This window comes from Falco biarmicus, chromosome 10 (genome assembly GCF_023638135.1).
Source record: "Falco biarmicus isolate bFalBia1 chromosome 10, bFalBia1.pri, whole genome shotgun sequence".
NCBI lineage: Eukaryota > Metazoa > Chordata > Aves > Falconiformes > Falconidae > Falco > Falco biarmicus.
In genome coordinates, this window is record NC_079297.1 from 6,762,354 (window position 1) to 6,778,737 (window position 16,384).

Here is a 16,384-nt window from a genome sequence, read left to right on the forward strand (position 1 = left end):
AGATATGAAGGTGGTAACATCATCTGCAGAACATGTAGATTAAATCAACATTCATCTCTGCATAAAAATGTTAGTGCTTGGTCCATTTAAAGCAACAGATTTCAAAAGAACTGTCTTAAAAACATATTTGTATTTTGGACATTTTAAGCTGCAACTCTGTCATACACAGGGGTGCATCTGCACTACTAATTTTTAAAAAGAGGAGGTTTAAGAGCCACATGATGCAAAATAATAAATACATAAAAATCAATACAACTCATCTGTGGCATCCCACATATGATGAATAACCTAATTCAGCACACAGATTGCACCCTCTGCCAGGCATTTGCCTGGCAATATGCAATACACAAACTAACCTGGATATTTTAACCGATTTTATAATGGGTTGTATTTCTGGCTGTCATTTCTCTGTTGATCTGTTTCATCTTTGTTTTTAACCAAATATATGTTGGTAGAGTCTATAGTAAGAGAAACAGATGAAGCACATTTCTAAATTTACCATGAAAGTATCTTAGATTTCATATTTATAATGAACACTTGAAGAAAATGCAGTAAGGCAATCTGCATACAGAGAAGGTATTTTAATTCAAAGTGATCTACCCAGCAATAAAACATGTAATGAAAACCACACATCTGTTTTTATATATTGGGGGGATAGGGAACAGTTGGTATTAAAAACAAACCAAAACACACCATACCAAAAAACTCACCCCACCACAACACTGCCCCCCCCCCATTCCTAATATTGTTAGCAAAGTAATAAACAGCAAGAAGTATATTGTCTGAAAGTCTTGTAATTCATTCCTTATTCTTAGACACCTCAACACTTCCTAACATTAAATTCTCAGACTAGGCAAATGAAAAAAAAAAATTTTCCCCCTCTATTTAAAATCTAAGTAAATACAGACTGAGGAGGATTTGTTTCACAGACAAGTCATTTATGCCTGGCCATTAAAAACAGCAGCATATCTACTTCAACACCTAGTTCACTACAAGATCCTTCCCCATCTGACACCTGCTACCAGAAGTAACATTAACATTTATCAGCCATGCACCACACCAGAAAAGAGATCACAGTCCTGCAACCCACAGAACTGAGAGCGGGGAGGGGGGGCGGGGCGGGGAAGAGGTGGGTGTGGGCAAAAGAAAATCTGAAGAAAGCAGCCCATAAAACCAGATTAAGGTCTAAATTACACATTGTTCAGAAACAGTAAATACAGACAGTCCAGATTATTTAGCTCCATTACGCCAGTTTTTCAGCTCCTCAACTTAAAGCATTATGAGCCAGTTTGGTGTCTATAACCTCACCAGTCTCTCCAAGTAGTTACATACTACTAGAAGCTTAAATACTGTTTACATCTCTCATCTCCATCTCCAGCCCAAGTAGCAGGAGACAAGAGATTCAAACCCAGTAAAAAGACTCCACCATCAGCCCATAAGGCACCCAAACCCATAAAGAATGTTAAATACAAACTTCTGCACACTCGTACTTGCTCACTTTGGAACAACTGAAGCAGGAAGATGGAACAGGGTTTTTCATTGGCTTAAGTCAAGGTCAGCTGGATGTTTGACAGTATGAAAATCTTGTTGCCTTACAAAGAATATACTGGTGTGTTTCTAAAATGGAAGAATGAAATCTATTACTTCTGTTCACTAAAAACAACCCCAGATTTCCAAGAATAATTCTTTCCTTTTTTCCAGCTATTATAGATTTATAATTCATAATCAATACTGGGGCTTTTTACCAAAGATTTAAACTTAATAAAACCTACAGATTGTGCAACAAATCTAATTTTAACTACTTTAGATAAATATTGGGGCACTGTCAAACACAGCTACAAAAAGTGTAAATGAGAACAGTGCTCGACTGACAGTGTTCTTTGCATAGTAATCCAAATACAGCACATCAGATTTCACACAGTATCATTTTTAGGGCTTCCCAGGAAGCATTTTTCCTATGCCATCATATTGTATCACACTGACTTCATGTCACATCGACTTCAAAATGAGTCGTATCAAAATAAAACCAAGACCTAGGTACAGGAATTGGAGGAGGGCAACAGTGGTTGGGTAAAGAAGAGTGGTTCGAGTTGGAGTTGGTTAACTTGAGTGGTTGGTTGGAGTTGGCTGGACCGAGGGGCCAAGGCCACTGGTGTGAGGTTCAGTGGGGTCAGTGCTGGGCCCTGCCCGGGGGTCACACCAGCCCCCGGCAGCTGCGGGCTGGGGCAGGGGGCTGGGAACTGCCCGGCGGGAAAGGGCCGGGGGGGCTGGGCGGCAGCGGCTGGGCAGGAGCCCCCAGTGTGCCCAGGTGGCCAAGAGGCCAACAGCAGCCTGGCTGGTGTCCCCAGCAGTGTGGCCAGCAGGACCAGGGCGGCGATCGTCCCGCTGTGCTCGGCACTGGTGAGGCTGCACTGCGAGTCCCGTGTCCGGCTCTGGGCCCCTCACTGCGGGAGGGACGTGGAGGGGCTGGAGCGTGTCCAGAGATGGGAACGGGGCTGGGGCAGAGTGCGTTCAGGGGGGACCTTATTGCTCCCTGCAACCACCTGAAAGGGGCTGTAGGCAGGCGGGGTCGGTCTCTTCTCCCAGAAAACAGGTGACAGGACAATGAGAAACTGCCTTAGGTTGCACCATGGGAGATTTAGATTGGATATTAGGAAAAACTTCTTCATGGAAAGGGCAGTCAAGCATTGCAACAGGCTGCCCAGGGAGGTGGTGGAGTCACCATCCCTGGAGGTGTTTAAAACCCACAGAGATGTGGTGCTTAGGGACATGGTTTGGTGATGGACTTGGCAGTCCTGGGTTAAAAATCGGTTGGAGCCGATGACCTTAAAGGTCCTTCCCAACCTAAATGATCCTGTGATGATTCTATGAGTGTAAGGCATCAAAGATACCCCCTAATACATAATTGATGTGGCAAATGTTTAACATTGGGAAGTAACTTTTCAGTCTCAGTTCTACTATTCTCTCATATACCAGCTAAATCGTCTGCTTCCCCCCCTCCTCTGCATGGCTGCTAGCCATGCTAGAATAGCCCTTACCAAATTTCTGGGTTGAGAGGCAGGTGTTCTGTCCTAACACTGAGAACCTCCTTCTCAAACAAAAAGATGCAGAAGTCTTGTATGACAATTCCATAAAAATATTATACATCAAGAAATAGTATGAGTTTTCATAAACTGCTTTTCTCATTCTACTTTTTTCCTGTTGCATATAAACTGATGTTGCCAAATCAAGTTTTATTTTCCAAATAAAGATAAAGCAGATGTTAATAAGCTGCTTTAACTCTTATTCCTGCTCATAACTGCCACAGTAAATAGAATTTGTAGTTAGAATAATGTTTTGCGCCTCTCCCAGCATTCTCTAAATTGTCATAGATGCTACAATTATAAAACAAAACATCTAACAACCTACAATATTTACTTCAAAGGCATTATATATGCTATTTCCTTATAAAAAAGCAACAAATCTTAAAAACATTTCAAAGCTCAAGGAAACTGTTACTAAACCAAGATTTATATGGTATAAACTGTCCACAGTTCCATCCCTAGCGTGTGAAATTAGTGACTCCAGAAAGATTTCACAGGAACTTAATCTGAGTGCAGTGCTAGCTATTGAAAAGGATTTGCAATTTTCCCCTCTTTGCCAAATCCTATGAATTTTCAAGCTGCTGTAGTTATTCATGCAAAGCAACAGATAATCAACAGTGTCTGAAGCTTTTTTACATTTATATTGAACATGGAGCTCTTTTCTCTCTATCAGTGTGTATCTAATACCTTTGGCATGGCAAGGTCACATCTGAAGTAAGCACTGGGGAAGTTCCTAATGCCACAAGTCTAAAAATGTTTCTGATCTCATGTTTTAATAAAATTCTGGAAGTCTCTTGGAATTTTGTTTGCATGCAGCCAACATGAGAAAAAGATGCGCAATAGAGAAGGTAAAGTTAAAACTTGAAGTTCAGTGTGCAACTGAATGATCGGCATTTGCATTTTAATTGATTACAGGCTTTATGTACTTATTTAGTAACGATTCACAGTAAATTCAAAATAACGAATTCCAGATTTCCGTATCACACTTATCATCACACGAAAACACATGGATCCCTCGGACAAATGACCACAGCTACAAGCAATGATGAAATACTGACAAGGCTGTTCCCTCCACTGAGCAAATGCCAAGAACACATGCATACACTCACTTGTGGCTCAGTCAAGCACTCTGACTCAGTGGCTACAGAGCTAAAAGCAAAGGCTTTTACATGACAGTTTCTCCATTCCTAGGCTGTTCAGAGAATTCACCAGCTGCATCTGAATCACTGCATCTGAGGACAAAAGAAGCCACGGCACTATGCAGCACTGAGGGAGCAGTGCACCTCCTGGATCTACTAGGCATCCCTTTAGAAGGCCACATAGTTCAAGAGCAGATACCTTTCAGTGTGGCTCCTACACAGTCCACATGGCTGGATGCATGGCATATTCACCTTTATCAGATTATTCAAGACTCATGATTTGAATTTAAAATTTTTTAAAAAAAGTTTTCTTCTATTCATTAGAACTCAAGAGGAGTAACAAATGTGAAATAAACAAAACTCAAAAAAAGAACCATCAGGAAAGTAGTTTCTTTTCTACCAAAAAAAGCAGTTCAGAGAGATTATTCATTATGATACTCTTCAAGTATTATATTAAATCGCTTGTGATCATTCAATATATTTCCAAAACCAATAGCTTCCCTTTTTGAAAATAGATATGCAATGGAAGTCATAATCAGGGAAGAGCATTTCAGGATTTCAAAAGTGTTTTAGCTTCTTCCTCCATTCTTACGCTTCCATAGCATTACCTTCAAAAGTTGATCACAATTCACTGCTTTGCATTGCAAGGCGTTCAGAAACGTCTGACAGACGAATACATGATGTCAGATTGCCCCTTCAACAAGAGGGCATCTATTTTCAAACGCAAAACTTAATCTGAACATATAACGTGTAAGAACATTATCCAGAGCACAGTATAATATGCTCAATACATTTTTCTTACCTGGTATTGAAGGAACTGAGGTTAGCTCTTCAATCTGAACATGTTATTCTTATACTGGCTCAATAGCACTGATGGCAGATTTGTAAAAATTAATAGAAACATCACATACATCTACACAGGAGTAACTTCTCCCATTAATTTCTTTTTAAACACAAGAGAAGACAATAAAGAGGTATCACTGACTTTAGGATTTGAAGTATCCAAAAAGTATATTCCCCTCTCTTAAAAAAGCTTGCAATTTGGTTCCTTTCAACTACTAACCAAGAGAAGCAATTCCCTTATAAATTTATGAATAAGGGAATTACACTGTGTGTAATTCCAATCTTTTCAGTCACAGCTGCTTTTTTCCTCTAGCAGTAGGTTTACTCAGAGGTGAAATAGGGAAAGGACCCATGGAGACCACCAACATGTCTGAAATCCTGTTAAACCACTAACAATACCAAAACTAACAGACCCTGACAGAATAAGCTCATAAACAGAAAAGACCAGGGACTAAGCTGCGGGGCACTGTAGCTCTCTTTGTACATAGAATTCCCTGTACTCTCTGATGACTGACAGAAAAAGTTTTCATTTTCAAGATATTCCAGTAGGTGAAGAGGTAAGAATTTAATATCTTGCAACTTAAAATTCTTTTTTGTTTAGACTCAATTTTCAAGAAAACCAAAACAACAGAGGTTGGTATTTTGCTTCTTCCTCTACCACAAGAAAAAAAACAAAACAAAAAACCCCAGGAGAATAAAGGACACTTTTTCATCATTGAAGGCACAAAGCCACATGGTAAAATAACAAACCTCAACTTCAGTGTTACTTCTACATAATTTCCCCCCTTACAAAAAGGAGGGGAAGGGCTGTAATGTCCAGTAGGATATGATGTGGTGGATCCTCTACAGACAGGCTCTTAGAAGTGAGGAAGAAATTGGTTTAACCACCAGGTGGAATATATGCAAAATCCTATTTGGATGGCAGGGGTTTCACAGCCAGTGATAAAGCCTGTATAGTCCTGTCTCAGGAATGTTTTTTCCATGCTTAATGTTCTGTTTATAGGTAACAAGGAAATCGGGACAGAATGCCAGTTCTCCCCAGCTGGTGGAGGTAGCTGGTCTCTAGCAAAATTGGCAGCATATACCCAAGGCACACACAGCACAGACACTGCTGATTTTCTGTGGTGGCCTAAGCCACCTGACCCAACAGACCTAGCTCCCAGGAATCTGTTAGTGGAAAACTCTCCTGTCCCCCTCTCAGTGCTGCATATTTTTAACATATGATCATCAATCAGTGATTCTTAGGTCACAAAAAGTCCCAAAACAAAACAAACAAGTGTCTGAACAAGTGTCCTATAGCTGAGCAAAACAGCCCCAGCTGCCCCATTCCCGCTCCAGACCCATCTATTTACATGGCCAACACAGGACTCTGGACTGCTGTAGAACTGTTTCCATCAGTCTTTGTGGACTCAACCAAAGGAAGGATTTAATCTCCAAAGGAAATGTGTGGTAAAAACATCAAGGAACAGACAGAGCAGAAAGGATGGGCTCCAGAACAGCTGTTTCTCAAGGCCTCAACCTGTAAGCACTGGATGCTCTACATTCCAAAAAAAGGTTCAGGTTGTTTTGGACTATGCACTATTATTAAAAAAAAAAAATATCTACAAGACCATGACACAGACTATACGGACTGTTACTACAAATGGGTGTGGGTAATCATTCTGTCTTGCTCCGACAGTTGTTCTATCAGTATAACTTCATTTCCTGAAAAAAAAAAAATATATATACTTCATAGATGAACCCACCCAGTTCCCAGAGAATCCTATTTGCATCAGAAAAATAGTAATCAGATCTGCCCTTAGACAAGATCTTCATTATTAATATTTTATGGTTATATTCAGAGATTTATTTGCATAACAGACTTGCAATAATAAAGCTGCGTTAGTTGCAAACTTCCCTACCAATGTGTGTATTGGTTCTAGTTTAATTTATAGCATGCAGAAGAGGGAAGTCTCTGGGAAGCTGCCAACAATAATGTCCTCCTGCACGTTAAGCAAATAGTTTGTTTCCTCCACAGGAGACAGATCAATACTCAAGAAACAAAAACAAAACGAAGAAAAGCTAAAAGCTTAGTCATGTAAATCAGGGTGGAGAAAAAATGAAAGAAAACTCCTCATTGGCATTCTACAACTTCTGCAGACCCCCATGGCCCATTAGCTAATTTCTATTAAAACACACAGCTCTAGAATAATAAATGCCAGTGGCACATTTCTAAAGGTTTGTGGCAACTGAAGTAAACAGGTCCCTGTTCCCAGGACACCAAGAGACAGAAAATTAACCAGAGGTTAACTGGGTCATTAGCTAGAGCACAATACAGGTCACTGCAGATTTAATTTAGTTTGTATTCAGCTAAAGAATCAAATACAGCAACCAGTTCTCACAGCAGGAAAACAAGTAACTTACCAGCATGTTAACGTATCTTGGATACCAAGGCACCAAGTCATTATGATTCATACCACTTTTAACTAATTTCACATTATTTTGATGAAACAAAGTACAGTGTATACACACACATGCATACAAATTAAATGGTTCTGAATGAAAGTACACAAACACAAATACTGAGTATTTAACATTGTATACAGTCTGCTTTCTTGCCTCTCCCCTTTTTTTTTTCCACTAGAAAATACTGTACTAAGCTTTCCCTCCCAAAACAGGGCTGGCAAAGAAGTAATAAATGCACAAGTCTAAGAAATACTACATGGGTTAAGAAAAAGCTCAAAACATTCAGTTTTAACAAGAGTTTGATCAGGACCTAAATTACGCTTACAAGTAACAAGCAGATATAAGGATCCAGTATCAAACTCCTACTCAGTCTAAAATCCAAAGTTAAAATGAAAAATAAGTCAAAGTAAAATTAGTGCTAGACTTCGGCACAAGTTTAGCAACACAGGTACTATGTTTTGATGCAGGTCAATATCTAGTGACCACAGCACCCAGCAGATAATTTAAAGTACACCAGCAAATCACAAGGTGAGTATTTCTTAACCAAGAATGACTTTAAGAATTAAATAATTCAGCTTTAATATTGCAGCTTCACCTAAATTGCATATAATTAATCAAGAACTGAATTACAGAATGAGAAAACAACAGTTCAATTCATTCAATCAAGGCATTTCTGTACATAGATGATCTTCTTTTGTTCTGGAAGCATCAGCTGAAGGGGGGGAGGAGAAAACACTTCATTAACTTTGATATTAAAGTTTCAAACGCTTCCTGTTGAGCAGTCAATGGAATGATTTCTGCATAGCCCAGCCAAGCATCACAACAAACTTACCTGGTGGTCCAGTCCTTTTGTCTCCTTGTAGCATCCTGAACAGCCATTTCCATTTACAGCAGCTACATTTTCTCCTTTAGCTGGGGACATTCTCCCAGCTCCCTTTCAGCTGAATATCCCAGGTAGCATCTTTCCCACACCATGACTTCCCCTCACACCTAGAAATCTCCCAATGGCTCCCCCTACAAAAGGATCCCACAAAGCACACACCTCAAACACTTAACGTCCATAAACATACTGATCTCTAATGTTAGAAGTCCTTCAAGTCTTAGCTGCAGACAGGCACTATAAGTCAGAACCTGAAGTCCTGGAATGGGATCAGATGACACCAAGGGTGTGCATTGAAAACAGTGCAGACAGCAGAAAAGACCAAAAGCTTCAAAATTTGCTTTTTGTTCAAGTCCTTCCACCCCTCTCTCCTTTAGTTTCTTGCACAGATAATTTTAAAACATCTCTAGTTTTACCTTCAGAAGTTATTCTGTTCTGCAATAGCATGTGTTTAAGAGTCTTAGAATTGCCACTCAAATAGCCTGATTATAGCTAACATGCAACTGGGTTCCATGATATCTTCTCTATTTCATATTCACTATAGTAGCATTACTATTCTCTAGTATTTGCATTCTAGAATGATCAAGTGTCCGCTTGATTTCTATGTTTATTTTTCACTGAATTCCTAAATTATCATTACTAAATTATCAGTCTGCAGTATACAAACATCTGCCTGAAAATTAAAAGGCATCTCAACTAATTCTTACTACAGTCAGTTGCAATGACTCACAGAAGGAAATTACCACCATGCAGAATTTAGCTATGTTACTGCTTTTGAGTTTAAATTTGTTTTCTTCCTATATAGTCTCCACTGGTAATAAACAGGGCTTCTTTGGCCACATAATAGCTCTAAAAAATAATGATATAAAAGCCTACCTTGTAGACATTGAGAAAAAGGAAAACACAGAAACAAAATTAAAATGAATCAGAATCAAGTTGAAGCTAGATCCAGCCTACAAAAAGTCCGAGTGGCCACACATAACTTCATAACGAAGCAAACTAACCTGTTTCTCTTTAACTCTCTAGCAGATGAGTAAACTAAACAAAGATCAGAGCTAGAAAGAGTCTGGACAATTTCTTGGAAGTTTTGTAGACATTTTGTAGATTTTGGGATTTCTTTTCCTGTATCTTTGCTCTCACCAAAAAACAGATTATATTCTGGAGACATTACTACAGTTCAGTACACCATAACATGTTCTATTGAAGCTTCCCAAAACCTGAACAATCTTTCCTCTTTCACAGTTGGCATTGCTTACGTTACACCTAGAGAAACAAGACGTGCACTTCATGGTCTGAGTTTAACTAATAGCAGGTGGTTCTTATAGGCAGAACAGCATTAAATCAAGCAACTGTGTATCCCATCTCCCTCCTTCAATATTAATTTTCCACCTGTGTCCCACTACATAAGCTTTCATAAGTATAAACAGAGCAATTCAATTTTCACCTAAACCATTAATAGGAAAAAGTGTAATAAATGATTTTGGGTTTTTTTTTTTCCCTGTCTTAGTAATATTAAAATAGGCTAAGATGCAATGTTTTCAGTGACAACACTTCAATCCTCAGATTAAAGATTAATAATTTATCACACATGCTGATGAATGCATGATTCATGAGAGACACAAACAGCAAGTTCTATTTAAAGCTCTGTATGACCACGAATAGAAGACTAAGATGTATACACTGGAAGGCAAAAACCAAAAGGTACAATTTGCTAGAGAAAAAAAACCTGCCTGCATATGGATGTGAGATCATGTTTCACACAACAAAATGTCTGTGCAGCTAATGTATTAACAAACCACTGCTCCAAAAAATAAAGTTGTCAAGCAATAGTCCAGTATTAGACAGCAGCCATACTTCGTGCCAGAGAGGTTTGCATACCACTGCAAATGTCGACTGCATTGCTGTTTGGTGATTTTCTTAAAGCTCCATCTGCTAGAAATTAACTGATCTCATGAACCACTTAACTCCATCTTGCACAACTGTAGAAAAACTCTAAATCTGTACCTAAACAGCTCAAAGAATAAAAGCAAAATAAATTCAGAACCAGTCAGTGTTAAGTATAATGCATTCCAAACCAAATGCGTTGATAAACTGTTTGAGTTTTGGGTTTTTTGTTTGATTGGTTTTGTACAGTAGGTTGATCTTAAGATCTTGGAATGGGATGAGATGGAATAAACAAACAAATAAAGCCAAAGCAACAACTTAAAGACTTTTTTTTTTTATAATTGTCTACAGTAAAGTTTTTTAAAGCTTATTATAAGCATGAAGCTTTCCGAGAATTCAAAACACGTAACACCTGCATTAGGAGCTTGTAAATGTAACATTTTCCTTCTCCACTTCTTGCAGCGCTACAGAAATGTGGCTCAGGAGTTCTCTTACTGAAACTTGCATCAAGAACCCAATTAAAAAAAAGAAAATAATAATAGAATCTATGTTTAGCTAAACCACGTTCTGTAGTATTATCCATTCTAGCTTCATAACCATGTCAATATACAATTTCTCCAGCACTGGGTGTCTAAAGCAGACAATGTGAAACGTAATAGCATTTAAACATCGGAAGTTCCACAAATCCAATCACCACCCTATACAATACAGTTTCCATACCACATGCTTTAGTGTCATTGTCTGCAGTTTTTTCCCCTCCTCCACCACCTGTGGAGTTTTCAATAATATCTAAAATTTATAGCCAACTAAATTATAGTGTTTCTGAGCCACCTTTTTATAATGCAGTAGTAAATCAACCTGTAAAACTAAGTTTACAAAAAAGCTTTCTGGGAAATGAGCTTATTAACTGTTTCAGTTCTTTGCCTACCGAGTCAAAGAATCCTTACCATACTCCAACTTGAATAAAATCATCTTCACAATACACCAAACACATCCATAGATCATCGGATAAGCAATTTTAATTGCTGCTTCTTCTGAATAAGTTTCCATGGGACTTGGAATATAGTTTTAAATCAACAAGTGGTTTGGTTTTTTTCTTTTTTAAATTAAGTTACAGAGAATTTTTAAGATTCTTCCTTCATCAGAAATACCTTTCACCTTGCCATTTTTCTGACTAACAAAGAATTTCCTCTTTTTTTCAGCTGCTATCTTTTTGTTTTTCTGAACAGTCTTATTCTAATCACAGTTACTCAGCTATCTTGAAGTTAGTTCCCTTCTCTTCATATCACTTTACTGATTCACACCCAATGAAGGGCTCAGAACTACAAACTACCACTCAGAAGAAAGCTTCAGGAGGTCTTTGTGAAAAGCACAATCCAAAGACAAATGCTCAAAAATTGAACCTGGTTTACCATTTTAACAATTTAGTGAAAAAAAAGATACACTTATAGGCAAAGAAAAATCCATCAAGGATCATTAATTGGAACAGTGTAGGCACAGTACAACTTGTACAACTTGCTGAGCCAGAGAGACTTCTCAATAGCATACCTCTCTGTGTTCTTACACATGTAAGTGCCTATTATCAGCTGCAACCAGAGATAAACCACTAGGTTTGACAGATCTTTGTGACTGCCTTGCTGTGAGAATGAAAATACTCTGGTCTGGATTAGACCAGAGTGTAATTTATCTTCAGTGTCACCAATACTATTTTGACTTTTGAGATTCCTGAACAGATATTTTTCAAGTATACCAATAAAACACATGACAAGTTATTTCCCTATGTATATTAAAACAACCTGAGGTACCCTGTTTTCAAATATACCTTCAATAATGTATGATAGTATTTCTTATAAAAGCACCCCAAAACAGAAAGCCTTGTAACAGTTTTGCAACATTCATTGCCCTATTTAGTAAGGTAGAAACAGATAACGTTCCCCTCCATCTCCAACTACATAAGTATGAACACAGCATGCTGTAGTAGCAACTGTCCTAGCTACCTCTCCTCTTTTACTATCATTTAAAGAGACCAACTATTCAGACTTTGTCACACAACAAGTTCTTCCAGAGATGCAAAGGCAAATGAAGTTACTCAAGTAGAAGTCTAACCTTGACAGGTCAAAAGAAATTGCAGTGAACTATATTGTATTGAAAGTGATTTTTATCTCTGCCTTTTATTTTCTGCAACTTACTCACAATAGGATTACTGTAATCTACCGATCACATCCTACTTTAGAAATTAAATGACAAGTTCATATCTGCAGAAAATAGTTTCAACTTGAAACTCTGCGTAAGGTTCCTACCACAAAGAACAGCTGACATCATCTTCAGAGGTTTCCACTTCAAGTGCAATAACTTTTCTATCAGTAGTTTCTACAGAACACATGCTTACAAAGGAAAGAGGATAATACAGAACAAGTTCAACATTTTTCCTCTTCAACAAGAGATAATACAAGTAAATGCTATTTCCTTCAGAACACAATGCAACACTAAAGAAACATTTAAGCAAGAGAAGTCTGACAGATACTCTTCCTAAGGGTACTGCAAGAGCAGCAACAGAATCTGGGATCAAAGGTTCAGAGGAAGTTTCTTCCTCAGCTGCTGACAGTTATCTCTGTGTCAGCCAAACAGAGAAGGCCAATACAACAAACAACTTGAACACTGTTTTGCAATGTCATGGGCTATTCCAGGTTATAACTTTTCTAGAGGTAACCAGAGTTCACACAAACGTAAATTAAGTCTAATTCATAGAGGACGATATCTTTCCTTCTTTCCTTTTTTTTTTTTTTTTTTCCCCTCTCTCCTCTCCCCATAGATGATTCATTACTTCTGATCGATTCCTCTACTGGAAACATTTCTTCAGCTTGTCAGAATAGTGAAGTGCTGGATTACACAATACAATTTTCTGGGAAGCTGACATATGCTCAAACATTTCATTATAATTGACTTGGACTTAACAAGCTTAGTTTGTGTTGTGCAAAATAAATCAGAACTAGACAGATCATTTTCCCCTAGTGTATAAGGAAGGGATGGGGAGCAGGAGAAATCACGGGTATAGAAACTGGTACGTTGTGGTTCAGCGTTTTTAAATCCTGATCTGCAAATTGGTTTAGCTAATTCTAACTGAGACTATCTCATTAGCAAAAAATATCAAAATAAAAGTGCGATCAACAGTCAAATGAACTAAGTCACCAAGACAAATCCACAGAGTGGATTTTTAAAAATCAACTGCTAGAATACATTTTAAAAGAGACCAGACATTTGAAAGCCATTTAACTGTCTTTACATATGAAGCTTTCAAATTTTATTTCAGGTTTGGGGTTTGTTGGGTTTTTTAATGCAAACGCATAATGAGAAATTCACTTAATACTACACCACATAGCTTCTGCATTATAGTCTCCATTAAATTTATTCACATATGCAATTAAAGCAAGGGAGTAACCCAGCTTACCCACCACGGTAGTCACAAAAAACATCAGAAGCCTTGGAAGTTTCAGCTTCACCATTTTTTCTCTCCAAGTTCTCTAAACCTGTAATGCACACATACATGCATGCGTGTGTGTGTCCCCCTTTCAGAAATTCAGATTATAATTAGATCGCAAATCCTTTGTTTTCCCTTTCTACAGGCAACGTCTTAAGTTTTTAATAACTTTCTGCTTTGATATGTCATTCATCAGAGTTGTTGCATCAGCTTGGCTTCTGCTTGACTGCTCACTCATAGTTCCAAAAAATTCCTGTAGCGTAAAGGCAGGGTCAACAGTTAACAACTGCAACACTGCATTATACATCCTCAGAAAAACTGTTTTGTTACAGTGGCAGAAAATATCTATTTTATCTTTAGTTATCTGAATACAAATTTAGAAGTAAATCAGTTTCAAGTCAGTAGACTCACAGTGTATATTTTTCCAATGAATATTACCTTTTTTTATTTGGTTATTTTTAAAAGACTTCACAGACATTATAAAAAGAAAATATTACTCTGGTAGACCAGTAGGTTGGAGAGAAGAAAATAAAGAAGATACTAATTTGAAGGTGGCTTAATTCTGAAACTCCATTTGAACACCTAATCGGTCCAATTTTGTAGAGCTCTCTGCTTCCAGTGAAATCAGTACAACTCAAAAATTTAAGTAATTTAAATAAAAATACCACCTCAAAAATTTAAACAGATATATCCAAATGTATTTATTAAATGTACAAAACCACATTAAGCAATTCCAAGAGCACTGAGAATATGTAAAATTCAGACTACCTGTCTCTGCAGACCATAGCTCAGTTTAGAGATACCCAAACTAGCTTGAAGTAATTTATTAGCATCAAGTTCTGCCAGACAAAGTAAATGCAGAGGTCTGCTGAGGTCACTAACTTAGATACACTGGTAGCAGTACTCAAGGAATCTCATCTGGAGCTACTTTAGTTGTACTGCATTATGCAGAGCAGCTGTATCTCTGGTGATCCACAGGCTAGATGGGTAAGAGCACCTGAGTATCCAAGGGTAGATTCCCAGGAGTATCCAAATAACAACAGGGGTGGAGGAGAGCACACGAAAAATAGCAGGAGGATACATTAGAATTGAAAATGGTGCCAATATGCTCATTCCTATTAGCTGGGCATTTTAGCAGACAGCATCACCAATACACATGGTATTTTTGTCCCTTCCCCAAGATACTCCAATGCATCTGTGGCAAATCAGGAAAGAGGATTTGAGGCAGTAGACCTAACATGGAGATGTTGCATTACATCTATGTTGGAGATTTTTCTCTGCAAGGGAACTCCTCGTTTCCTGCCTTAAAGCAAAACAGGAATGGCAAGGGACTCGAAATAGCCAAAGCATCTGGCCTATTCAGAAGTATCTGAATAATAGAAAATCCAAGAATCAGACACCTGTCACTCTGGATTCAGTCAAGTTCTCCTGCTGGCTCTGAACCCATTCTAACAAATCCAAATAGAAGTATCAGTGACAGGAAGAGGAGAAAAAAGCCTTGCTGTTCAGCATGAGGCTTAAAGCAGGGCTCAGAAATGACTGCCTTACAGCACAGTAGAAGTGAAGACTTTAGGCTAGGAAAACCTACTCTAGAAATTTTGAGCCCAAATTCCTAATGGAATTCATCTTGATACTTGAATGGCAGAGGTCATCCTGTCTGCAAATCAAATAGCTGACTGACCAAGTGTAAATGTTACCTTCTGCTCATAGACAGAATTAAGAAAACTGGCATTATGCTGGATTCTTGCAAAGAAATAAACTTCAAGCACAATCTAGAGATACTAATTTTCTTTGTCATGGGTAGCATTGGCTTTACTTGTGGCAAGGGGTTTTTGGAAATCAAACAATGCCAAACTACCTGGTATTTGTCTGAAAACAGAATCAAAGAACTCCTTGCAAAGAGGGTACTCATACTTGTCCTTCAGGTGACTGTGTATTTAAGCCCCATTTCATCCTATGCAAATTCTGTGCAAGACTCTTTGTTGTATGGGTATTTGCACCCAGCTGAACTGGAATCTTTCTGGCAGTATTTCTGCATCCACAAAAGCAGCAGGCTGAAACCCACCAGAGCCTTTAAGGACATATTAAGTTTTCCTGTTATTTAAGGGGTTTAGGGTTTTCTGCACTGAAGAATTTACTTTTTTTTTAGCACTAAGAAGCAGATATTTTAGCCCCTGAAAGACCAGACCACACTGAAAGATGACAGATTTTAATACAAATCTCCACAGTTGCGTTCTTCTTGAGATGCATAATGTACATATACTTCCTCATTAACAATGCACATATTTTTAAATCAGTGCAATGGATACGAGCATTTCAGAAGTTACCTGGAACTCAGTCCCCCTAGAATTCCTCAGAACTGTAGCACAAATGTGAATTTTAATGCCTTGAGAAGAACCAGAAATTTTTCCTACAGGTAAAAACTCATGAGGCAAAACACTTTCAGCAGTAGAGCATTTTATATTTATAGCACTACATTACTTAACATATAATCATAACTACTGAATGCATGCAAGAGCTTTAGACATTGCCTCTTCAAAATTATTTTAAATAAGCCATCAAGTGATAGAAATGCAACAGTTGATTTTTTTTTTTACATTGCGATTATAATGACTTTTAATGAAGTCAGCCC

General features: G+C 38.1%; 1 protein-coding gene across 1 annotated transcript in view; it reads right to left on the bottom strand.

The window, feature by feature from the left end:
• Positions 1-16,384, bottom strand: part of SULF2 (sulfatase 2) — a 162,887-nt gene that overhangs the window by 133,278 nt on the left and 13,225 nt on the right.